At 38.2% G+C, this 26010-nt stretch overlaps 1 protein-coding gene across 1 annotated transcript in view; it reads left to right on the top strand.

Annotated features, from left to right (window-relative positions):
- Nucleotides 1-2380, top strand: part of LOC132593699 (uncharacterized) — a 50073-nt gene extending 47693 nt beyond the window's left edge. The window contains exon 6 of the mRNA XM_060286927.2: nucleotides 2130-2380. The gene's annotated coding sequence lies outside the window, so the exon portion shown is untranslated. The remainder of the gene's footprint in view (nucleotides 1-2129) is intronic.
- Nucleotides 2381-26010: the final 23630 nt, after the last annotated feature.

The raw sequence follows: 26010 nt of genomic DNA, 5'->3' as shown, positions 1-26010 counted from the left end.
ATCAGCATGTAAAGGTCAGACAACTCAACTTTAGCAGAGTCAGCTTTCAGGTGAATAATTGTTTCTTTCAGGTTGCGAGCATTTGAATTCTCCAGAAATGTTTCCCAAAACATGAAAATTAAAAGAGTCCTAGGACAGCGTCCTTTAGTAGTTTTATAGTATCAAGGTTTTTGGAGGAGGAGTATCCTTGTCCATTATCAACACAATGATTCCAAGCAGATCAATTTATGCTGAGAATATTATATAACAGAACCCACTTCACCTCCATTATACTGACAATGATCTTCCTTACTTCAACCCTGTGCTTCTTATAAAGTTGAAAATACTGAGCCAAGAACAGACAGTGACAATGCCAGAGACTCAGATGTACCTATAGGTGCCTTCAGACAACATCAGCCACCCAGGCTAAAGTCCTGGTTTAAAACATCCCAACATGAATGAATCTCAAAAACTATATGCTGAGCAAGTGAAGCCAGATCAAAAGGGCACCCACTGTATTATTCAACTTACATGAGATTCTAAACTGGGCAAAAGTCATCTCTAAAGATAAAAAACAGATCCGTGGTTGCCTTGGGGTGGGAGATGGGGATACTTTTGCAAAAGCCTGGGAGGAAACTTTCTAGGGTTTTAGAATTGTTATCTATCTTTATGGGGGTGGTAGTTATACAAATGTATACATTAATTAAAAGTCACTGAGCCGTTGACTAAAAATGTCTGCATTTTATTGTATGTAAATGATACCTTAATAAGGTTGATTACAAAGTGAACCAAAACAAAGCAGAAGAAAAACCTCTCAAGACCTTAAAGAAAATACACTGTTTTCTTCCAGGGTACCAGATTGGAAATGAGGCATTGGTCTGTTCTACCCTCAGATTATCCCTAGATAGATTATCTAGTCTATTTTAAAGCACTAGAGTCCCCTATCAGGAAAACTCACCCCATGTTTAATTTCTTTGATTTCTTCTGTGCCTCTTCTCCCAACACAGTGAAGCCATTCACGGAAGAAAAACCAGCTTCTTCCAACTTTGCATCACCATATATTCTTTGCAAAGCTATTATTTATAGAATAAAATTTGGTGACACTTTGTAAAAATCTAGCTTTTTGAGCCTTACAAATCTTAACAGTTAACCTATTGCCTCCACTGGAATTTGGAAAAAAAATTATTTTGAAAATGAATAGCTGAGAATTCACATTTTTGCTTTTTGTGATTTTCTCTTCCTCTAAGATAGAAGTGAGTAGGAATGAGAAACACATACATAAAGAAAAAAAATTATCTTGCTGCCTTTGCATGGTTATAATTTAGAGGAGGCCCTTTTCAACAATAATCTATTATCAGAATCAATAAAATACAATCTCCATGAAGGCCAGGCCAGGATATTTGTCTCTTTTTCAGCAGATTGCAATACAAACCACATTCATGGATATGCTTCTTGATGATCTTTGTAATACTGGAACAGTTGCCCATTTCCTCATGCCTCTTCACCTTAACTTAAACCTGGTTTTTCACTGATGACCTCACATTTCCTTCTCTATCACTTGGTTGTGGGCCTCTTTTCCAACTCCAACTCCAACTCGCATTTCACTCTGGAACCAAAGGAAGACTCAAACCTTCCTGTTTTTTAGTGATACCTCAAGGTCATTTCCATATTGTGATCACCCTGAAGAATAGCCAGACAATTGTTATTTCAGAGCCATCTGACAGTTTGTAGCTCTAAAAATTAACTAAGGACCGCGTTTGTCAAAAATATCCTAGTTTAAGATTTTGGTAATACAGCAACAGTAATCGCGAAGTCACTTATGACAATCAGTGTGGGAAGCACCCTCCTTCAGGAAGATCCTTTGCCATACAATACTCTTTCCCTGTCAGGTAATAAGGAAGCACGGCCAAGGAAAGTAACCTTTTGTGGAAAGAAATACTGGGCTTCAAGAAGGCTTGCAGTTCATATCTTTTTCTTGAATTAGATTCCCCATTAATTACTTTATCCACAAAGAGGTAATTATCAGAATTATGTAAGCAATTAAGGAGATGCTACTCCACATTCTTTCAGCTTGTTGACCTTTCTCACTTTATTTCATGTGGCCATCTGAAACATCAGTGATTTACATGCCTTTCTTTTTTTTTTAACAGATTTCTGTGTGTGTGTGTGTCCCCATGATGAAGACATCATTAAAGTAAAATATCATGAATAGACTCTTAAGAAGCAGAGTCTACTGAAAGTCCTGGAAAATATGAAAGCACTAATATTCATGGACAGCTCTACACTCTGAAAGTTACTCCAAATGTTGTTGATCTCTCTTTTGTCTAGGAGTTTTTCAAATTTTCTACCATGATCATTTGTTAGTTTTATAATTACATAATAAAGGCATTACATCATACAATCTTTTGTTATCCATTGCAGTTTTAAAACTATTCCTTGTCCTCAGCAGATATGTCATAGATTATTAGTACACAAGCAAAGACTTTCAACATAACAGTACTTTATAGTGAGAAGAACTATACTGAGCTATCGCTATCCTAAGACAATGCATTAGGAAAGCACTAGGAATTCTTAAGCACTAGGAATACAGAGACGATCAAGGGGCAAGTTCCTTGCCTTCGAGTATATATGATCATTATACCAAATGCTTAAATAGCACTTAGTATATAACTCACCACAGCAGTCTTATTATCCTCCTTTTTAATAGGTGAGCAGAGGAAGCCACAGGGAAGTCATAGGGTAAAGCCAGAATTTGAACCTAGGTAGACTAGTACACTCTCCACGGCTTTAACTACTACATTAAAATATATATATATATATAACTCCAAGTATTCCAAAGTTACAAAACACTTATCTACCAAAACTCAAAAAGGAGCACACAAACTTGCATAGAAAATAAACATGTGGGCTTCCCTTGTGGCGCAGTGGTTGAGAGTCTGCCTGCCGATGCAGGGGACACGGGTTCGTGCCCCAGTCGGGGAAGATCCCACATGCTGCGGAGTGGCTAGGCCCGTGAGCCATGGCCGCTGAGCCTGCGCGTCCGGAGCCTGTGCTCCTCAACGGGAGAGGCCGCAACAGTGAGAGGCCCGCATACCGCAAAGAAGAAAATAAACATGTAAAAGTTCATAAATAAACCACAATATAACCTGCTCCACATAATATACTGACTGCAGTGTCCTGGGCCTCTCCCATCCTTAGGTAGCCGGAAATTACAACAAAATAATACTTTTCACCTTTGGAAGCCACACCATCTCTCATACCAACGAACCAATTACTTCCTTAGAATTGGAAATTAACCTGAATATCATAAAATATATATATATAGCATTAGTGATGTAGAATCTTTGTTTAAAGACAATAACTTCAATAGCAGAGGGAACGTCACCATTGCAGGCTTCCGATAACCTCTATATTTCTCAGATTTCATGCTAAATCATATAATGCCATATTGTGTCTGAAGCTATTTTTTCAATAGTCCATTTTCTTAAATGGACGAGCAAAGCCGTAAATACTGAGGAACATTTTGGCTCCCAAATCCTAAAGCCATTCTGATTATGCCTGGGTGATCATGGGGACGTCATCGGAACTACCAGAGGACTGGCTGAAATACCAGTGTTCTGGCCAGCTTAATTAGAAATTATACAGAATCCAATTTTATTTTTTTGTTAAGTAATTCCTATGAGGCTTTTAGGATGTCAGTGTAAAGTCCTTTCATGTGTAATCTTTATCCATTAGATAGGGAACAATGCCAATCCCCGTCATAAATACTTTCACAACCTGACACTGAAAATCCATTGCAGGGCATAGGACCTGCAAATAGGATGTGAATCACACACATCCACTCATTCAGACAATCCACAAATATTCATTTTTAAGTCTACTATATGCCAATAATGTACCGGCCTCTCAGATGCTAAACCATGCTAAATGCTGAAACAGACATACTCAGTTCGGGCCCTCCTGGAACTTATTACCTACAGAAGTGCCTTCACTGTAAATGGTCAGGTCTCAGCCAATGCTATTATCATCAGCAGGTGACCAAAGGATAGAGCTGGCTTCCCTTCAGAGGTACAAAACAGTTCTTACACCTGAATGGGATGCAAAGAATCATCTGACTTCTTTTCACCAGGGGATGAATTGAACTGTCCTTGCAGAAGAGATAACATAAGGTGTGAACCCCAGATCCTAGAAACGGGCCAGGCACACGATAAGTGTTCAGCTTTTCAAAAACAAATGAACAATCACTTCCTCTCCTAGATCTTTACACCCTTCCTCTGTTGGCTACTTTCTCTCAGCTTATAAACATCCTCAAATATACACACTTAAAAAAACTCTCAGACCTATGATTCTTTGGATATTCTTGTGGATAACCTAAGTCTCTACCATGCCTTCAAACACCTGTCCTCCCAAAAGCCCACATCTGTACCTTGGGCCCAGACCTATCTACCAGGCCCCTCTAAAGCACTGAAGATGAAGTAAGATCCTCTCGCCACCCCCAATCCCTTTCTACTGTGCTCTGTATCTCTCAAAAAGATGCAGCTGTAAACTGTCACCCACGCTTGCTGCCCTCCCTTTTCTAACTGGTCACCAGGCCTCACCCATTCTCTCTCAGATCTGCAAAACCCGGTCCCACCTTTTATAACTTAAGTGGGACCCTTAGATTACAATTCACCCTGCACCCAATCAACTGCCTTCCACATGGAGGTCCAAGTGAGCCTCTAAACCAGAATTCCATTTCACTGTTCTTTGGTGTTTCCCGCAGCCTTCAGGATAAACATCCAAACTTCTGACAGGACAAACAAGGCGCCTTTCTGTTGGGCCCCACTAAGTTGTCAGTATCGACTCTCATTTCTTTCCCAAACCCTGAGTTCCAGTCCTGTACATTAGTTTTGCTATATTTTCTTACATTTCTCAAACTTCAACACACACTGCTCTCTCCTGCCACCCCAGGAGCTTCTACATATCCCTAGAAAGGACGGCACTTCCTCCAAGAATCCTACCCTGAATTTGCCCTTCCAAGTTTCTGTGCTCTGCAAAGGGGAAAGATGGCGGGGAGGGATACATTAGGAGTTTGGCATTAACATATACACACGACTATATATAAAATAATCAACAAGGACCTACTGCATAGCACAGGGACCTCTACTCCATATCCTGTAACAAAGTGTACGGGAAAAGAATCTGAAAAGGAATGGATATATGTATAACTGAATCACTTTACTGTACACCTGAAACTAACACAATATTGTAAATCAACTATCCTCCAATATAGAATAAAAATTAAATCAAAGAAAAAAGAGATTCTGTGCTCTGTAGCAGCAGAACTCACTTCTTCCAGAGCACTGACTCCTGTGCTTGTGTTTACTTGCTGCCCAGTAGAAGGGAAGATTACCTAGGGCAGAAGCATGGTCTCCAGCAGCCCATGGTTCTGACAACTCATTCAAGTGCCAGGATACTTTACACACATAACCTGCTTAATTAATTCTAAGAACCCACAGAAAGAGTGGTTTTTAATGTCATTTTACAAGTGTGTGGATTGTAGTGCAAAAGAAACCTGTCCAGGCCACAGAGAGCATAAGCTCTGGAATTCAAACCCTAAGCTGCCTTCACACCGGTGCTCTTTCCACTATATATGATACACCTATTGAAAAAAAATTTTTTTTCCCGAGCCCTGTTTGAATGGAAAGGAAATGAAGCTGGGATATATCCATTTCCTCATCGCTTTGGTGTGTACCAGGCAAAGTCATTCAACAGACCAGGTAACATCTGTGCAACAATTAACGATACTCCAAACTGTGCTAAGTGTTCTACTTTGTAGAGTCTAGAAGCATTAACACAGTGCATCCTTGTAACCGCCACGGAGGCTGGGTCCTGTTAAGCCCATGCTACAGATGAGAACACTGAGACCTTGAAGCCTTAAGGCACTCGGCCGGGGTCACCGAGCTGGCAGGAGTCCTAGGCCGCACGCCCCGTCTAGTGCACGCACACCCGGGCACTGGGCATCGGTTCTAGTGCCCACCCTCCACCTTTAACCATTTAATACCCCGCTTCTCAGCGCCCACACGAGGGCCCCTGGAAGCGGGAAGTACAAAACTGTCTTGAGAAGCCGTGGCTGGAAGAAGCTCTGGATACAGATCAGGGGCAGAGGGTGCTCAGGAGCGGCGCCCAGTCTACCCCGCGGAGGCGGTCGGCGTTAAGTCCAGCAGGCCCTCCCTCAGGGAAGCCCGCACGGAGGGCAGAGGCACCGAGTCCTGCAGCGCGCACAGGTCCTCAGAGCGCGAGAAGGAGTCGGCCGTGCTGTCCGGGCGCAGCTTCACCGAGTGTTCATGGCCTGAGCGCGGCCTCGAGGACGCTGGCTGCAGACAGGATGCCCACACCCTCCTGTGGGTCCCGGCTCGCCTCCCGGCCCCTCGGGCGCCCACCGCCCGGCGGCTGCGACCCGGCGGCTGCGGCCCCGCATCGTGGGCAGGACCGGCATAGCAGCCAGAAGACATAGGGCCACGGGCCCCAGCTAGGCCGGGGCCTCCATGCCGCGCTCCGGAGCCCACGCGCGGCCTGGTGTTGGCGCGGGCATCAACTGCCTCCCGAGCCGCCGGGTTGCGGCTTAAGTCGTGCGTCCGCACGCAGACCCGCCTCCCCTGACGACGCGGCCTGAGGAGCGGTGTCGGCAGCTTCGAGACTTCGGCAGCGCAAAAGGTAGGAGGTGTGGAGAATTTGGGGTTTCCAAAAAGCGTTTGCTGACTGATCCAAACAAAAGTGAGACATGGTTGTATCAGCGCATTTTAAAAGTAGTTAAACTCCCTCAAAGTGTCTCTGCTCGCCCCGCCCAGGAGAGAGCGTGAACTCCTTGAGGCACGCAGGAAAGGCTGAGTGAACGTCTGCCTGTGGTCCCTTACCTGGTGCACGGGTGTGTGAATTTCTGCGGAGAGCTCTTAATTTCTGTCGTTTCTGCTGACTTGACACGGTGGTTGGCAAACGGTGACGTGTTCCGTGCATTCAGGACATGATCGTGGTTCCTAATAATCACTTTGTTTTGTACTGACACCTCCACAGAGAATTTACTACTGAATATCCACTTTAGAGAAGAGAAACTGAGACATAGGAAGTGAAGTGACTGAGTAAGAGGAAGGACTCAATTGGTGTTAGTAAATTAACCCTGCAAGGAGGCCGTTAGCCTGCGGTGGCTCTAGCGATGCGGCCGCCTACTTAAACCAACCAAAATCTAAGCCTGTCAGCGCCTCAGGGTGACGAACACCGCTGAGGACACCCAGTCACAAACCACCAACTAGGTGTTAAAGCCATAGCAAATCACTCGTTTCCTTGCTTTGCTTCTGCCCTTTTAAAATAAACATCTCTGCAGCTCCTGTGGCTGGAGTGCTCCTCACCTCTTCCGCTTTGTGTTGCCTGAATTGAATCTGTTTTTGCGCACATAAAGTGTTAAAATTTTAAATATGCCTCAGTTTGTCTTGTAAGATTGGCCGTAGAAGTTGGATTTGTGTCCAGTTTCTAGAGCAGTGGTCGTCCTCTGGTCAGGCCTTAGGCGTTCCGTGTACAACGTTCCTCTTCTACCACCACCTTCTGGATGGCTCCACCCACTACCAGCTCCCACGCATCAGTTCCCCTAGATGTGGTCAGCAATGGGTTTTACATGCAGCGTGCTCACATTATAACATCGCAGACACTCCTCCGTCCTCCAGCCAGCGTGTGAAGTGAAACATTACCATTCCTGTTGAAGAGTCTCTGGTGTGACCACTTTCCCAAACACAGCCACTCCCCAGCTGACCCTGGGTAACCACTCTTCTGAACTTGGTCTCCATCACTGGCATGGATGTCTTTCTATGTAGGCTACAATTTTAAGTATTCTTAAACTGCATATCGTATTCTGTTTTGTTTTCTCTTGTTACTTGCTTTATTTAGTGTTATCTTTGCTAGGTTCATCCATGCTGACACGTAAAGATCTGTCTAGTTCATGTACTTTCCTCGCTACGTAGGATTCCCATGTAGGGAAATCCAATAATTTATATGTGCATTTTCCTGTTGATGGACATTTAAATTGTTTCGAATTTTAAGTATGAATTTCTTTTTAAAAAAATTTTATATCCTTTTTAAAGGTTACTTTACATTTACAGTTATTACAAAATATTGGCTATATTCCCTGTGTTGTACAATACATCCTTGAGCCTGTCGTACACCCAGTAGTTTACATCTCTCACTTCCCCACCCCTGTATTGCCCCCTCCTCCCCCTCCGCACTGGCAACCATTAGTTTGTTCTCTATATCGGTGACTCTCCTTCTTTTTTGTTATATTCGTTCAATTGTTGTATGTTTTAGATTCCATATATAGGTGATATCCTACAGTGTTTCAGAGTTCAAAAGACTCTCACGACAGAAGCCAAAAGGTAAGAGCCATTTTACATTGATAAAAAGCATTTTAACTATGTAGAAGCAGAAAATGAAAAGAAAGAACTTTGCATTACATTTAATAAAAGCTTAGGGAGATCTTTGTGGTATATTAGTGAACTTATTTGTGGAAATTTAGCCATGTACATTGTGTTGGAGAGGCACCAAGAGTTCAAGGACTCTCACAATTTGAGTACACAATTGCCTTACTTGTAGGCATGGTGGCATCCATTTACATAACAATGATTTGGAGGATGTTGTGTTAGTCAGCTCTTGCTGTGATAATGCTTTGGAACAAATCGACCCAAAACTCAGTTCCATAAACAAGAATTTATTTTTCTTGGACCTATTGGCTAGCTGCAGTGGCTCTCTTTTAGACCTCTAGATGGCTGGTTTTGCTCCGTGTTTTGGGTCAGTTTGAGGTCTGTAACACACATCTTCCTCTGGAGCCCAACTGTGAGGCCGCAGCTCCCAGGCCCTGTCTTCTCACAAAGTTCACTGATACATAAGAGGTGAGCCCAACTGCACAAGCCCATTTAAGGCCTCTGCTGCTCATTGAAGGCCATCATGTCTGCTCACACTTCATTGGCCAAAACATGTCACAGATCTAAGCTGTATTTAGAATATGTGTATTTGTTTAAAGTTGGGTGCCCTCACAGAAGAATATTGCCTTTTGGACAGTGTCACCTTAGCATTTTCATTGGCATTTGCAAACGTGATAAACGCCGTGTGCACTTTTTCACCTTTGAGAACTTTCTGAAATTGTGGGACCATTTCTATTGGAAAAGAGGAAGGTACACTTTAGAACTCAACTCTAGTTATGGCATTGTTGGGAGAAGAATTATTGAGATAAGGTCAATACAAGTGAAAGATTTGGGATCACATATTCATCATTAACATTAGCATTCTACAGAACATTCCTGGAGAATTGTGATGCTTGCTTTATGTGATTTCTATCATAAATCATTAGAATTTGACCAAGACACTTCAGTGAAACATACATCATACAGCACATCGCATTTTAGTTTTTCCTACCACTCCACAACTTATCATCAATACTTCACCATAACTCAGAAACTGAGTGAGTTCATTGTTAGTAGACGGGCTTCACAAGCAATACTAGTGGAAGTTCTTCAAATGATAGCAGACAGTTAACTCAAGCCATAAAAACAAAACAAAGAATGCTGACTAGAGCAGTTGTGTAGGGAATTATAAAAGATACTGTAATTTCAAATTTCTTCTCCTTTCTTCTCTTAACTAATTTAAAAAGTAAGTGCCTAAACAATATGACTATATTTGGATTGTTCTCTATATAACATAAAAAAAATCATATATTTGATGATATGGCACAACGAAGGCAGTGAGAACAAAGCTGTGTTAGAATAAAAATGACAGTAGATCATAAGCTGAATCCGCAGGAAGAAAGGAAGAGAACCAGAAATGGTAAATAGATTAACCCGACAAACTCAAAAATATTTATTTGCTCAACTTTCTTCTCTAAGCTCTTTGAAAAAATAAGCTTCTGAGAAGTAATTATTATAATAATATGTTGTTAAGTATGTAAAATATATAAATGTAATAAAAACAAAAAAGAGGGGAAGGCATACAGCTCTATAAAAGTACAGTTTCTGTTTCTGTCTGGAATGAACCTAGTAAAAATCTGAAGAGATTCTGAGATGTATTCCATAAGCCCTAGTGCAGCCATTACTCAAACAATGTGGTTAAAAATCATTAAAGGAATTACATGTTACAGTAGAAAATATCTACTTACTATAAAAGGAAAATGGAGGAACAATAACAAAAAAGCAAAAACATGAGACATGTAGAAAACCAAAGGTAAAATGATAGACATAAATAAATCCTACCATATAAATAATAAAAACTAAATGTAAATGAATTAAACAATACAATCAAAAGGCAGATATTGTCGAACTGGGTATTAAAAAATGTTTTCTATAGGAGACACTGCTTGGATTCAAAAGTCTAATGTGTACAAAGTAAAAGGATGAAAAAATATACCTCATGCAAATAGCAACCGTAAGCATTGCTGAAGTGGCTATACTAATACCAGAAAAAATAGACTTTAAAACAAACAAAAAAGTTACTAGATATGAAAAGGGACATTTTATGATAAAGAGAGGGAAGATACAAAAATCTTTAACATATTTGCCCTGAATAAGGTAAAACCAAAATACACGAAGAAGAAAATACCAAAATCCATGAAGAATTGAAGGAAGAAATAGATAATTGCACAACATTAGGTAGAGGCTTCAGTACTCCACAGTCAAAAATGGATAGAACAGTTAGGCAGAAGATCAACAACGATATAGAAGAGTTGGACAAGACTATGAATTAACAAGACCTAATAAATGTTTACAGAACACTCAACCAAACAGTAAAATACTCATCCTGCTCAACTACATGTGAAACGTTTTCCAGCATAGATGACATGCTAGGCTGTAAGAGAAGAGATTGAACCCCACATACATTGCTGGTGGGAATGTAAAATGGTGCGGCCATTTTACAAAACAGCTTGAGAGTTCCTGCAAGTGTTAAACATAGAGTTACCCTATGACCCAGCAGTTCCACTACTAAATATATACCTAAGAGAAATAAAAACTTATGTCTGCACAAAAGCTTGTACGTGCATGTTCATAGAAGCGTATTTCTAAAAACAAAAGGTGGAAATAATTCGAATGACAACTGGATAAATGAATAAACAAAATGTGGAATATCCATACAATAGAATAGCATTCAGCTATAGAAAGGAATGATCTATTGATCCATGTTACAACATGGACGAACCATGAAAGCATTATGTAAAGTAAAAGCAGCCACTCACAAAACATCACATATTGTACGGTCCCATTTATATGAAATGCCCAGAATAGCAAATCTGTAGAGACAGGAAGTAGATGCCTAGGGCTGAGAGGGTTGAGAGGGTTGAGGAGATTGAAAAAAGCTTGTTCATGTGTAATGGGTTTTTAGTGGGGGGACAGAAATCTAAAATTGGATTGTTGTGATGCTTACACAAGTCTTTTAGTGGTTACACTGAGAACCACTGAATTGTATACATTAAAGTGTTGAAATTATGGTATGTAAATTACATCCCAATAAAGCTGTTAAAATTATGATAATTTTATATTTATAAATTTGAAAATTCATCGAAAATGACAAGTTCTTTAAAAATGCAAGCTAACAAGACTAACCCAAGAAAGAAAACATATCTCAAAAACCTATATCTACTGCAAAAGTTGTTTGTATAATTAAGTACCTTTACAGAAAATGATTTCCAGGGATAAATGGCTTTCAAGTAAATTGTTCCAAATATTTAGGGAAGAAATATTGGTAATCTTACATAAAAATCTTCCAGGAGACAGAAAAGTATATATTGCTCAAAATATTTATAAGGCCAACATAAGCTTCAGACCAAAACTAAAAAGAATATTACAAGAATAGAATCACAGGCCAGTTTCTCTTTTGAACATGCATGCAAAATGTGTAAACAGAAGCACAAACTGTATCCATGGTATGTAAAACAATCATATATCACAATCAAAGTAGCTTTATTCTAGTAGTGCAAGGTTGGTTTAATGTTCAAACATGAAACTGATCCCAGGAATGAATTAGAGTGGGGAAAAAGTCATTTAAAACAGAAGTCTTGGGACTTCCCTGGTGGTCCAGTGGTTAGAACTTGGCGCTTTCACTGCTGGGGCCCTAGGGTCCAATTCCTGGTCAGGGAACTAAGATCCTGCAAGCCATGAGGCAGCGCCCCCCCCCCAAATAAAAAAGAAAAAAAAGAAGACAACCAGGAGAAGCACAAGATCGAATAAACATAACAGATAACACCTTATGAAAAGTAGGTGAAGATTATGGAATATGCTAAAATTTTAAAACAAAAAGAAACATTTAAAGATTCAAGAGGATGTGACAAATATTGTACATAGGCAAAAAATAAAATAAAATAAAATATACGGATGATGGGAGCCCAAAAATCCAGATGCCCATGTCCTGTCTCTGAAGATTCCCATTCGATGGGTTATGGATTTCCTCTATGTTTAAAAACCTACAGGTGTTATAAAGCAGAAACTAACACACCATTGTAAAGCAATTATACTCCAATAAAGATGTTAAAACACAACCAAACAAACCTACAGGTGATTCTGATATGATTCACAGACAATGTAAAGCTTCTGCTTTACAGGAAATAATACTTTTTATTATTTTGTTATTTTATAGTTATATTAACAGTTTGTACTATTGACCGGTAAGTCTGATGTCAAAATGCACTCCCCACTAGGGATATAAAAGGAACTAATAGTCTCTGCGGCTGCTTGGTGGCAGCATGCACGTATTGCAAGGGCAATTATTGTAGGAATCCAAATGAGTGGAACATTTTAGAATTGGAAGACTACATACAGATCATCTAGTCAAGCTTCCAACTATTATAGTTGTGAAAACCAAGGCCCATATAAAAGAAATGATTTATCTCCAAAGAGCGTTAGTGAAAGAGTATGAAATTAAAAATATCTCTGAACTTTTAATTTAGTGCTGTTTTTATTAATCTCATGTATTAGCTTAAACTTCAGTGTGACAGATTTGGGATTGAATTCTTGCTCAGATTTACTGATTGCGTGCCTTTTAGTAAGTTACTAAAACACTTTTAAAAAAAAAGATTTATTTATTTATTTTTGGCTGCGTTGGCTCTTCCTTGCTATGCGCGGGCTTTCTCTAGTTGCGGTGAGCGGGGGCTACTCTTTGTTACGGTGCGCGGGCTTCTCACTGTGGTGGCTTCTCTTTGTTGCTGAGCGCGGGGTCTAGGTGTGTGGGCTTCAGTAGTTGTGGTTCACGGGCTCTAGAGTGCAGGCTCAGTAGTTGTGGCGCATGCTCTTAGTTGCTCCGTGGCATGTGGGAGCTTCCCGGACCAGGGCTCAAACCCGCGTCCCCTGCACTGGCAGGCAGATTCTTAACCACTGCGCCACCAGGGAAGCCCTACTAAAACACTTTTAACTTCACTTTTCACATATGTAAAATGGTGAGCCTTGGCTGATATAGAATATGAGATAACCTAGCACTGTTCTTAACACATACACGTAGTTAACATTTTTTGGCTCTCATCCCTCTTAAACAGCCTCTATCCTCTTAACAATGAAAGTGTGTTTCAGCTAGCAAAGCACCCCAGAGCTGACCACATTCTGGCAAGAGATATAGGATTCTTTTTCTTGCTGGTGGTTCTTTATACCTGATATTTGAACTGCACTGAAACATGAACATCTCTTGTTTATACTGTATTAATGGATTTGATAGATGAATTTTAAAAAGTAATATGCAGGAAAAAAATAGTAATATGCAGGAATTGAGCTGCCTTACTCTCAAGAAATATAATTCGATAGTGGTGGCTAAAACAATAAACAGTGTTTGGACAGGGAGTCCATATTGGATGTGAACTACTTGTACTCCCATTCGTCTATTAAGAATAAATAGAATCCTTTCAAAATCTGTTTTAAAGCGCAGTTATTTCCTTCTGACTCATTTAAGTTACCTGCAAGAAAAAGACAATCTCCTGAATCCTTGCTTAAAAGGCTTTTAATATAAAGCAGATAATTTTTTGCAACGTTTCCCAAACTTTTCATTATCAAATTGGCTGAGGCTTCTCAACGATTATCATTTCACAACAATATCTCCCTTTTCACCTTTTTTAAAAGAGTTGGCCTCGTAGATGTGCCCTTAAAACAGAGCTTCACTCTCAACTTATTTTAAATTTTGTATTCAAACAGTATGAAGAAAACAGGATCAGGGAATTCAGCCATAGAAGTGAATGGATTACTGATACATGCTACATCATGGATGCAACTAAGTGAAAGAAGTCAGGCACGAAAGGCTCTATATTGTATGGTTCCATTTATATGAAATGTCCAGCAGTGGCAAATCCATACACACGGAAAATACTATACATTAGTGGTTTCCAGGGGTTTGGAAGAGAGGGAAATAGGGAATGACTCCTCAAAATGGGTGTATGTTTCCTCTTGGGGTGATGAAAATGTTTTGTAGTTGGACAGTGGTGATAGTTGCACAACATTGTGACAGTAGTAAATTCCACTGAATGGTACAGTGAATTGTAAAATGATCAAAATGGTGAATTTTGTGTTATGTTCATTTTACTACAATAAAAAGGAGAAAGAATTAGGGAAAGACTTAGAGTTTGGGAAACTAAGGTGAACTGGTCAAGAAAAAGACAGCTCTACTGTTCAGTGTTCTCTCAGCTCTCCCAGTGCATTAATCCTCAGCAAAAAGTAGCCTGAACTTGTCGATGATAGTCATTCAACACAGTCCAGGGAAAAGTAAATAAAATAAAACCCAACTGTTCTTCTTTAGCACATCTATGAAAGGTTAACTTGCTGCTCAGCCACGTGGACATTCATGAAGACGTTTCACTTTAGGTGTCCTCTACTTCAGTACTTTACTCACAGCTCATTCACACATGTAGGCAACAGCATTCCTTAATTGGATGGAATCTGCAGTGCTGGTTGTGATGGGTCTCATGAAAAGAAAAGGGAAGGAGGAAAAAGCCTCCACATTGACTTGGTGGTCTTGACGAAATGGATGCAGAAGACAGCTTGAGTGTCAAACTGGAAACTGTTATTTTCCTTTTCCTTTTCTTTTTATCTTTCCTATCAGGTCGTCTGCCCACTTCCCACCCCCTTCTTTCAAACAGGAAAGACACTAATTAGCTGCTTTTTTGTGTTTTTGGTAAAACACCTATTGTTTTGCGTTTCTTGTTGTTCGGTGAACATTATTGTTTTTACTGCCAAATGAGCTTCAGTGGTTGATGTAGGGGGTCTCTTGGGAACTTAACTTTTTCCAGTTTAAGTGGAAAAGCTTTCTTGTTTGAATTGGCTTTTACTGGGTGCTTCAAGGTTTGCTCTTGGCTCTTTGAAGGGGGACTGAATAGCACTGTGTTTCTTTTGAGGTTCCAATGAATAAAGGATCCTATGTCCTGGGCACTTTTTGTTGATTTTGCTGTGTGTCCTCTCTAGTAGCCAGATGCAGATTCCAGGAAAATGACATATAAATGAATATAAGTAATCTAATATTTTTACAATTTGCTTTGGCCATACTCCTGGTCTTACTCTACTTGTAGCAGATGGCTTTAAAGAGTATTAGCTATGTATATATTAAAAATAATATAAATATACCAATATTAAATATTATATTGATGTATAAGTGTAATATACTAATATTTATATTAGTGTATAACAATTATGTATTATATTAATATATATTTTTGCCTAGCATATATTATATACAAAATATATGAGTAATGAAATGTATTTCTATGGTTAATATGTTCATAATATTAATATGATATATCCTGTAATATTGATTATAAAACAATTATATCATAATATATAAATATATAATTATTATTATCTGATATAATACACTATAGTTAATATATTCTATATAACAATATATAATGTATTAGTATAATTGTATTATATAATATAAATATAATACATATATAAAACTATATATCTTCTAGTTATACATTACACATACGAGTATATATAGCTATTTATAATTTTATTGACATAGGAATCTGGTCATCATAACAATTGATGTAAAAATATGCAATATTTTCAATCAAATGGGCCTTAACCTCACTACCTACACATAAGTACTTTTAAAATCTTGAACCCTGTCTAACTCATGCTTCCATATCTCTCAACCCGCTTTTCTACACATGCACGTAGACACACATTTATACACGATATATATGTATACTACCAGTTTTCAGTTGAATGTATATAAATATATAATATATAATTATATTCCTGTCTATGTATACAAATATAAATCAAAGGTATGTGTATAGGTATGTATTTCATATGTTTCTATAAATATACAAATAATGTATGTGTATATAAACACATGACTGTATACATACATACACAGAAATATACTTATTTAAACAAAAGGGACCTAAATATAGTTCTTTAGGAATAAAAAGTTATGTCTCACTGTTTCAATAACAGTTTATAGTTTTCTACTGTATGTGCTTCTATAATTGTTATGAACATTTCGCATTTTTGTTGAATGTTGTTTTAATTTTTTGCCTTTTTTGGTTTTTTGTTTGTTTTTTTTTCGGTACGTAAGCCTCTCGCTGTTGCGGCCTCTCCCGTTGCGGAGCACAGGCTCCGGACGCACAGGCTCAGCGGCCATGGCTCACAGGCCGAGCCGCTCTGCGGCATATGGGACCTTCCCGGACCGGGGCACGAACCCGTGTCCCCTGCATCGGCAGGCGGACTCTCAACCACCGTGCCACCAGGTAAGCCCAGTTTTTTGCCATTATTAATGAAGTTCTGAAGAATACGGTGGGCAAGATTACTTGAAAAACTCTCCTAAAAGAAATGGGTTAGGTATGCTAGGTTAAATGTACACAACTTATTTTTAAGTGCGTGGTTGATTTTGGAAGTGTGCAGTCGAAATTTCCAGGACCCATGAAGGAAGGGTGGTCCATGTGTGAGAGTGATAGCTCTATTAAGAGTGGATTGAAGATCTTGCTAGCGTAGAACAGAAGCTGGAAATCCTGTTTTTATGGAGCCAAATGGCAAATATTTTAGGCTTTGTAGACCAAAGAGGCAAAATTGAGGATATTATTTAGGTACTTAGGTAACCATTTAAAATGTTACCAGTTAAAACGTGAAAATTATTCATAGCTCATAGGCCATAAAAAATAGGCAGCTGTCTGGATTTGGAATACAGGCCGTAGTTGAATGACACACCTGGTATAGAGACTTGTTTTTAAATGGCCATGACCACATGGGAGGCAGGAGGTAAGACTCCATCCCTACTAGATGGGAAGTTAGAACTAAACCTACCTATCCCTGGCTTCACCTGTAATGAAAGGGTGTGCCAGGAGAAAAAAATATCTGCTGGCAAAGGGAGACTAAGAGCAAATTCTCTTGGCCTCTGCTCTGGGTAGGAAACAGGTAGGAAATCTTGAGAATTCTGAACCGCAGATCTGTGTTCACAGTGTTTGGGTTGCAAATTTATTTGCGGTCTTGCAAACAGAAGCTAAGAAATTAACTTAAAATGCTCCCAAATCGGTGGTATTCCAAACACAAAACTAAACCCTTTCTGGAGAGGTAGACCTTCAACACAGGCCTATAGCGTTCCCACAGATAAAGTTTAGCTAAACGTGAGCTCATGATCTAAATTTACACAATAATGAAGAAATCAGCTACAAGTGGAGAGAATCAACAAAAACAATCAATACCAGAATTAGATTCCCAAGGCCATCCATCAGATGTTGGAATAATCAGGTGCCAGGCAGAAAATATACATAAAACTAGAACTGAAACAAGGAGCGAGGATGTTTTAAAAGACTGGGTAGGATCTTTCAAACATTTTTAAAGTACATGTCATTGATAAAGCTAAAAACTCGAAGGTCGTGTAATACAGCAGATTAATCGTGGAGAAGAGTGAAATTATGCTGTTTTTAAAAATATGGCAGATCAGATTTCCTGCCTAATTATATAAGTTGATTTATCTTAAAAAATACACAGTATTTTAAAGACTTATTGGCTGTAAAATAAGTTAAGGGTATTTCAAAGGGCTTCTCTGCAAAGAGAAGTGAGAAGTAGCAAAACACAGAAAGTCGAGGGGAAAAAATGTCAGTATATACATTGCTATAGGGTCAACTAAGCCTTAGGCCAGCAACTGTGAGGAGGAGCTGACCCCTTAGATACGTACAACTAAGCTGGAACCTTCAAAAAGTTCAACTATTTATAAGTAAAAAGATTTATTAAAATTAATAACCAAGTGTTTTAATTGACATCAGAAGAGTAAAACAATAAACCCTGAGAACATAGAAAAATAGACAATAAAGATATGAGCAGAACTTAATAAAACAGAAAGAAGTATAAAATTGAGGTGATTTAGTAAGTCAAAAGAATATTCTTTGAAAAGATTTAAAAAAACAAACTTTGATTAAGCAAAACAAAAATGTAAGTAAACAATATACAGAAAGAATCAGGACAGTGTTATAGCAGAGAGTACAAACAGAGAATATATGAAATGCCAGTAAATTTGAACATTTCTGTAAAGTGGACAATTTCCTAGCTCCTAAAGTTTACCAAAACTGACACAAGAGGAAATTTGTAGCTGGAGTTCTTGCACCAGTAAAGGAATTAAGTCAATAGTTTACAAGCTTTCACCAAGAAAATACCAGACCCGGCCAGATCATTTGGGAGGTGAATTCTATCCAACTTCTGTTAAACAGATAACATCAATATTAACAAAGAAAAACTTCTAGGGAGTAGCAAAGGAAGAATGCTCCTTTATTCATCTTACGAAGTCTATATAATGCTAATACTGAAAATAGATTAGGACTGTAAGGAAAAAGAAATTTACAGGTCAAATTTACTTGTAAATATAAAAGGAAAAATTTTAAACTATGATATTAGCTACCCAAGTTCACTAGAGTAAGAAAAAGCACGAGCAAGTTAGGTCATCCAATGTAGTTTAATGTCAAGAATATATATCAATAGATTGAAATCACCACATTTTATTTCTTTCATGTGTCTCTTTAAAAAATTGCTATGTACTTATATTGATCTCTCTTGTACTAGGCACTGTGCTAAGTCACTTACATATTTACTCCTTTAAACCTTCTATCATCCCTGGGGGAAAGTTCTATTTTGCTTCCATTTCTTAGCTAAGACTCTAACCCCCAGGAAAGTAAAGCAGCATTTGTAAGTTTTTGTGGATGGTCAGTGACGGGACCAGTACAGGAACATCCAAAGTCTATGCTTGGAAACAGTGCCCCATGTTGACGCTCACATTACAGATGAAAGGAAAGGAACCATGCACTTACCATACAGATTAAATCTCACATTACAGGTTAAAGGAAAGGAACCATGCACTTACATTATAGATTAATACCCACATAACAGGTTAAAGGAAAAAGAAACATGTGCTTCTCTCAAAAGTTGTAAAGCAGGCATATCCATTTCTAAATATATTTCCCAATTTCTTTTGCTTGTTTTCTGACCTTTGTAGTGCATTTTGCCATGAGGAAAATTTTAATTCTTATATAATTAAATGTATCCTTTTTTCTTTGTATCTTAGAAAGGTATTCCTCATGAATAATTTATTTCAAGTCTCCCAGGTTTCTGATACTTTTACACTTTCATTATTTTTTCACTTTTAACTAGTTGCTGTGTCTAGAATTTAGTAATTCTATGATAGCCATATTTTCCCACTTCTGTTGAATAATTTTTGCTGCTGATCCAAAACGTGAATTTTATTTTAATCTCAATTCCCTTATGCTCTTGCATCTAATTTTAAGATGCTTCCTATTCCACTGGTTGTTTTGTCTATCTAAAACAAAATGCTACCTTAAAAATAATGTAATTATAATATAATAAATGTCATTAGTAAACATAACACAGTATATAATAAATAGCATAATATAAAATAACAAAATATAATTTACCATATAACAAGGTCAAAGGAGAGCAAAAGTATACAATCACTTGAAATATCCCCCAAAAGATATTTTATAAAATTCAATATTCATTTGTAATTTAAAAGAAAGAGTAAAATAGGGATTGATGAATGCTTCCAAAATAAGAAGAAATTATATGTCTAAAAGAGAAAGAGGTAAGTGATAGACTTTAGTAACACTGGCAATAAATGCAGGACAAGATGAGGATGCCTGATATAATGTTAAAGAAAAAGTATTATGTAACATTGTGTTTGCAGCACTGATGAGTTCAGTGAAAAGAGAATCTCATAGAAAAGAGTATCTCGTTCTTCTTAATGTATGTACACTTGTCCATTGCAGGAACATAACAGCTCATTTAACCAATATGTTACTGATCTGCATCTGGATTTCTAGGTTTTCATGCAATTTTATTATGCACAGTTGTTTCAAACACTAGGACTTCCTCTTATGTTTATATCTTTTGAAAGAAACACTATCTCCACAGATGATTTATCTGTGCTGGCTGCTAGCTGACTTTGGGTACTTCTCAGTTCTTCCCTTTACCCTTCCTAGTCAATATGAAAAGGGAAGGCAAGAAGGTCTCCTGTTTCGAGACTGTAAAGATAGGTCTTGGTGATAAAGTCTTGGTGGTAAAGGCTAAAAGTATTAACCCAGAACAGATGTTTTCCCAGCTGTAACTGTGTGTGATTCCCTTGGCTTGATTCCATAGAGAATGTAAGACAAGACTGTAGAACCTGCCCTCAAAGTGCTTCCAGTAGGATGAGCTAAGTCAAGTATGGTGGCATATCTAATTCAAGACAAAATATCACGTCTCCTTTTCTCTCCTGGCAAAACTTGGTGGAGTGAATGTGGAAGTCACTGCATGCTTTAAATTAAAGCAACACAATAATTCTTGTACTGGAAGGTGATTATTCTGGTCTCTTTGTGGAGACGAATTGGAAATTGTCTAGAAGAAGGAAAATTAGGTTAACCAAAGTTAAACTCATAAATAATTGAGCATTAATTAAATATCTGTGGTCTATGTTTCTCTTTGATCATAATTTCTCCCAATTTATAGACCTCTCTGATACCTGATTAATCCTTGTCAAAGATGCAGTTAACAATGATTATTACTGTGTATTAGGTTTTGCCTGGGCCCTGAAGAAACTATCCTAAATCACCAGCTATGATTGTCACTTGATTTCCTCACAGAGAACAATCAGAACTCCTTGTCTTAAGTGGCTTGGGATGAGAAACTACTTAGTCTCTTAGATACTGTTAGAGGACCCTACAGAGCCCATTGGTGAAAGTTTGGAAAACACTGGGCTTCTTAAAATTGATTCTTGTAGTGCTTCAGGAAAGATCACTGAACCAAAAGGGTAATGGTGTTTCTGGTTCTGTTGTTAGTGTTCTCCATGGAAACATTGCTGAAGCTTCTGGACTCAATTTCCTTCCCCATGTGTTAATGTCACTGAAAATATCCAACTCCATTCTATCCCCATATAACTTCAGAAACGAAGCAAAATGAAGACTCAAAATTCATTTCAAATAATGAAATGAATATATAACGTAGAATGGAACTGGGAAAATACCTGGTTTAAATTCTGGAAAGTACCAACTATACAATTCTGGATAAGTTGCTTCATCTTGCTTAGTCTAATTTAATGCCCATCTCACAGGATGTTATGATGGTTAATTTAATATCTTTGTATAACATACAGTGTTATGTAATTTCTTGTTTTTCTTGAGTAAATTCATATCCTTAAGCAACTCACTGTAAACAATAGTTACTTACTTGCTTAAATTACTCTTATTTTCTATTATCAGCTGAATTGTGTCCTGCTCAAGTTAATATGTGGAAGTCTTAACCCCCAATACCTCGTAATATGACTGTATTTGGAGATAAGGCCCTTAAGTAGGTAATTGAGGTCAAATGAGGTCAAATGGGTGGGCTCTAATCCAATATGACTGGTGTCCTTATAAAAAGAAAATATTAGGACACAGACATGCACAGAGAGAAGACCATGTGAAGACAAAAGGAAAACATGGCATCTACAAACCAAGAAGAGATACTTGAGAAGAAATCAATCCTGCTGACACCTTATCTCAGATTTCTAGCCTCTAGACCTGTGAGTGAGTAAATTTCTGTTGTTTAACCTCCTCAGTCTCTGGTACTTTGTCATGGCAGCTCTAGGAAACTCATACAACTTTTTATGGCCTCCTTGTCTCAAGTTGAAAGTTCAATATTTGGCATCATAGCTAGGAAACAAAAATATCATCTACATTCCTTGTTGTAGTCTTTCTTCCCCATTCTTATTGCTAGTAATTTCCATATTTGGGTCTGTTTTCTGTGCCTTGTAAACAGAGCGTTACGCTCATTTCTGCTCTTACTGCTAATATACAGTAAATGTGCAGATACCGAATAGATTTTGGAGAAGTGCAGCATATAGTTGGCACATGTGTGTATGTGTGTGTATTCATATAATTTATACTTTTTCTCTATTTTCTTCCTTTGGTGTGAGCTAAGATTCTCTGCTTTTGTGACGAGTACTCCTGAATACTAATCCCTGAATTTAATTCACCAAAAATTGCCAAAAATAATAATAATATGGGGAAAGAGAGAGTGATAGAGGGAGAAGAACAAACAATCAGGCAAGGGCAGTACTGTGAATTATTAGGGTCTTATAATAAGATTATGTTAGTCTAGAGGAAATGACCGTAAATATCATCAGTGAGCCCAGTTGGTCTTTACTGACTGCTAGACACATCCCTGAGTTCTGTTCTTAGTCTCCAGCTGTATGATTACTACTGTCTGGAAGTATTATATGAACAACTAAAGTCACTTAATGGAAAAGGAATATGTCTTTAGAGAATCAACAGTAAGTTTTCTATCTGATTAAAAAGGACTGTTGACTGTCTGGAAACCTCAGTCATATTTGTAAGCAGGAAAGCATTGGCTATTAAAAGTGGATGATGTAAAGAGATGAGCAGAAACTTTGGCGATAGGTATACCTGGATTTAATTCTCACTTCTACCGCTTGGTAGCTGGATAGCCTTAGGCAAGTTTCATACCTCCCTGAAATTCACTTAATTCAGTCTGTAAAATGGCACAATAACTTATTATAGCATCCTTTTAGGAATTTTAAATCAGTTATTGAAATAAAAGTACACAATATATAGACAAGTATGGATTCCTCAATAGGTGTTTGACCTTTCATTTCTCCAGTATCCCACCCGCATCAAATAAAGAAAAATACTTTTTAAAATTTACGAATATTTCATTGTTGTAAAGTTAAAGCCATAAAAATAAGCAAATGGCCTACTATCATACCGTTAGAAGAAAAAAAAAAAAGGTGTTCATGAGAGTTCCATATTAGAATACAAGTTTTCCTTAGGCACCTGTTTATGTATGCTATTCTGCTCTTTACAATAAATAATTAAATTTAAAAGACTTATTAATTCCTCACTTTTAAGACCTTATTAGTTTACAAATTACATATTGACCTATGCTAAATTTTATACCGACCCATGCTAATGAATTCAGTACAGAAAACAAAAAACACTGCACTAAAGCAAATTATATATATATATAATATATATATATATAAAATATATATATAAAATATATATATATATATAATATATATATCTTAAATGCATTTATATCCTACCGTGTCTCATAAAGCATTGTGGTAACTCACCGGAATACAGACAATCAAATATAATGGCAAAAGCACTTAATATAAACAGTGCCAAGGAAACATAGAAGATGAAGAAAAGATGAGGGAAATGTGAACAGGAGGACGTGTAGTTAATCGAGTTGTATGTTTTGACCTTAAGCTTCTCTGTGTGGGGACTTCCCTGGTGGCACAGTGGTTGGGAATCCTCCTGCCAGTGCAGGGGACATGGGTTCGGGCCCTGGTCTGGGAAGATCCCACATGCCGCGGAGCAACTAAGCCTGTGCGCCACAATTATTGAGCCTGTGCTCTAGGGCCAATGAGCCACAACTACTGAAGCCCGCGTGCCACAACTACTGAAACCCCAGCTCCTAGAGCCCATGCTCTGCAACGAGAGAAGCCACAGCAATGAGGAGCCCGCACACCACAATGTAGAGTAGCCCCCACTCGCCCCAACTAGAGAAAGCCCATGTGCAGCAACAAAGACCCAACACAGCCAAAAATAAATAAATTTATTTAAAAAAGAAAAGATTCTCTGTGGATAAAACAACATGTAAATAATTGGTTACAAAGCCACATTATTTGAAGGTGCCAGACTGCACATTAACAGTCTGACACAAAGGGACAGCACAGGAAAACTATTCAAAGACAAAGATTTTTAAATCTTTGCAGTTTGAAACCTTTTGGAGCAAGTATAATGAGCTCGACACACATTTCAACACTCAACATGTTAATCGCATGTTCAAAGCATGTCTCAAAGTCATTGGAAATAGTTGCTGTCTCTGTCTCTGATATGTAAAACAGATCTGTGATGTGTAAAACTCAGGAGGTATCGATATCCACTTTTTGGCATCTGAACAGGAAACAAAGTTGTTTCGCAGTGATAATAAAGAATGAAGTAAATGCAACAGTCAAATAAAAGACAAAGTACTGAGGGAATGTATTAAGAAAACGAATCCAACTAAATTCTGGTGACCTGGGGCCTACGGTTGTACACACTGCATGGAAATACCCCAGCCTAAATACTGGCATAGGAGGAAGGGTACTGCTAAGGCCATCACAGTATAATCCTTTTAAATGTCCCTTTCAAGGTTGTCTCCACTCAACACTGAGTATAGGAAATCTTCCCATCAGGCAGAAACACTGGCTGCGCAATGATTGACCAAGAAATTAACACACTAATGAATAAATGATGCTAATTTATTTCTATCTCTGACAACGGGAAACAGCACACACTCTGTGTCAATGATATGTCCTCTTTCCCACTTTTCTAAATGGTCAATTATGTTTTTCCCTTCATTGCTTTATATCATGTGTGGCAGGCATGATGGGAAATGGCTACCAATGGTTCTGTTATTGATTTCTACCTTCCTTTCACTGTGGCTAAAGAAGATACTTTGTATGATTTCAGTTTCTTAAAAATGTATTGGTACTTGTATTGTGGCGTAACATATGGTCTTTCCTGGAGAATGTTCCATGTGTACTTGAGAAAAATGTGTATTCTGCTGTTGTTGAGTGGAGTGATCTATATATGGCTGTTAGGTTTAGTTGGTTAAATGTGTTATTCAGTCCCCCTACCTCTCTACTGATCTTCTGTCTAGATGTGTTATCCATTATTGAAAGCAAGGTATTGATCTCCAACTATTATTTTAGAACTATCTATTTCTTCCTTCAATTCTGTCAATGTCTGCTTCACATATTTGGGGGATGTTTGGTACATATATGTTTATAGTTGTTATATCTTCTTGATAGATTGAACTTGTTATCAACATATAGTGGCCTCCTTTTCCTCTTGTGATAGTTTTTGATTTAAAGTTTATTTTGTGTGATATTAATGTAGCCATCCCAGATCTATCTTCCTTCCTTCCTTCCTTCCTTTTTCTCTCTCTCTCTTTCTTTCTTTTTGTTACTATTTGCATGGGATATTTTATTCTGTGCTTTAACTTTCAACTAACTTGTGTCTCTTGAAATCAAGTGAGTTTTTTGCGGGCAGCATATACTTGGATTATGGATGTTTTTAAAGTCCATTCTGCCAATATTTATCTTTTTTTTTTTTTTTTTTTTTTGTGGTACGCGGGCCTCTCACTGTTGTGGCCTCTCCCGTTGCGGAGCACAGGCTCCGGAATCGCAGGCTCAGCGGCCATGGCTCACGGACCCAGCCGCTCCGCGGCATGTGGGATCCTCCACGAACCCGTGTCCCCTGCATCGGCAGGCGGACTCTCAACCACTGCGCCACCAGGGAAGCCCGCCAATTTTTATCTTTTTATTGGAGAGCTTAATCCACTTACTTTTTCAAAAATTACTGATGAGGAAGAATTTAATTCTGTCTGTTTCCTGGTTGTTTTCTGTATGTCTTATGCATTTTTTGCCCCTCATTTACTCCATTACTGACTTCTTCTGTGCTTAGCCGATTTTGTTGCAGTGAACTCTTGATTCCTTTTTCATTTCTTTTTGCATATAGTC

The sequence above is a fragment of the Globicephala melas genome, chromosome 17 (assembly GCF_963455315.2).
Source record: "Globicephala melas chromosome 17, mGloMel1.2, whole genome shotgun sequence".
In the NCBI taxonomy this organism is placed as follows: Eukaryota; Metazoa; Chordata; class Mammalia; order Artiodactyla; family Delphinidae; genus Globicephala; species Globicephala melas.
The sequence above is the reverse complement of the archived record's forward strand: the minus strand, read 5'-3'. Positions and strand labels throughout refer to the sequence as shown.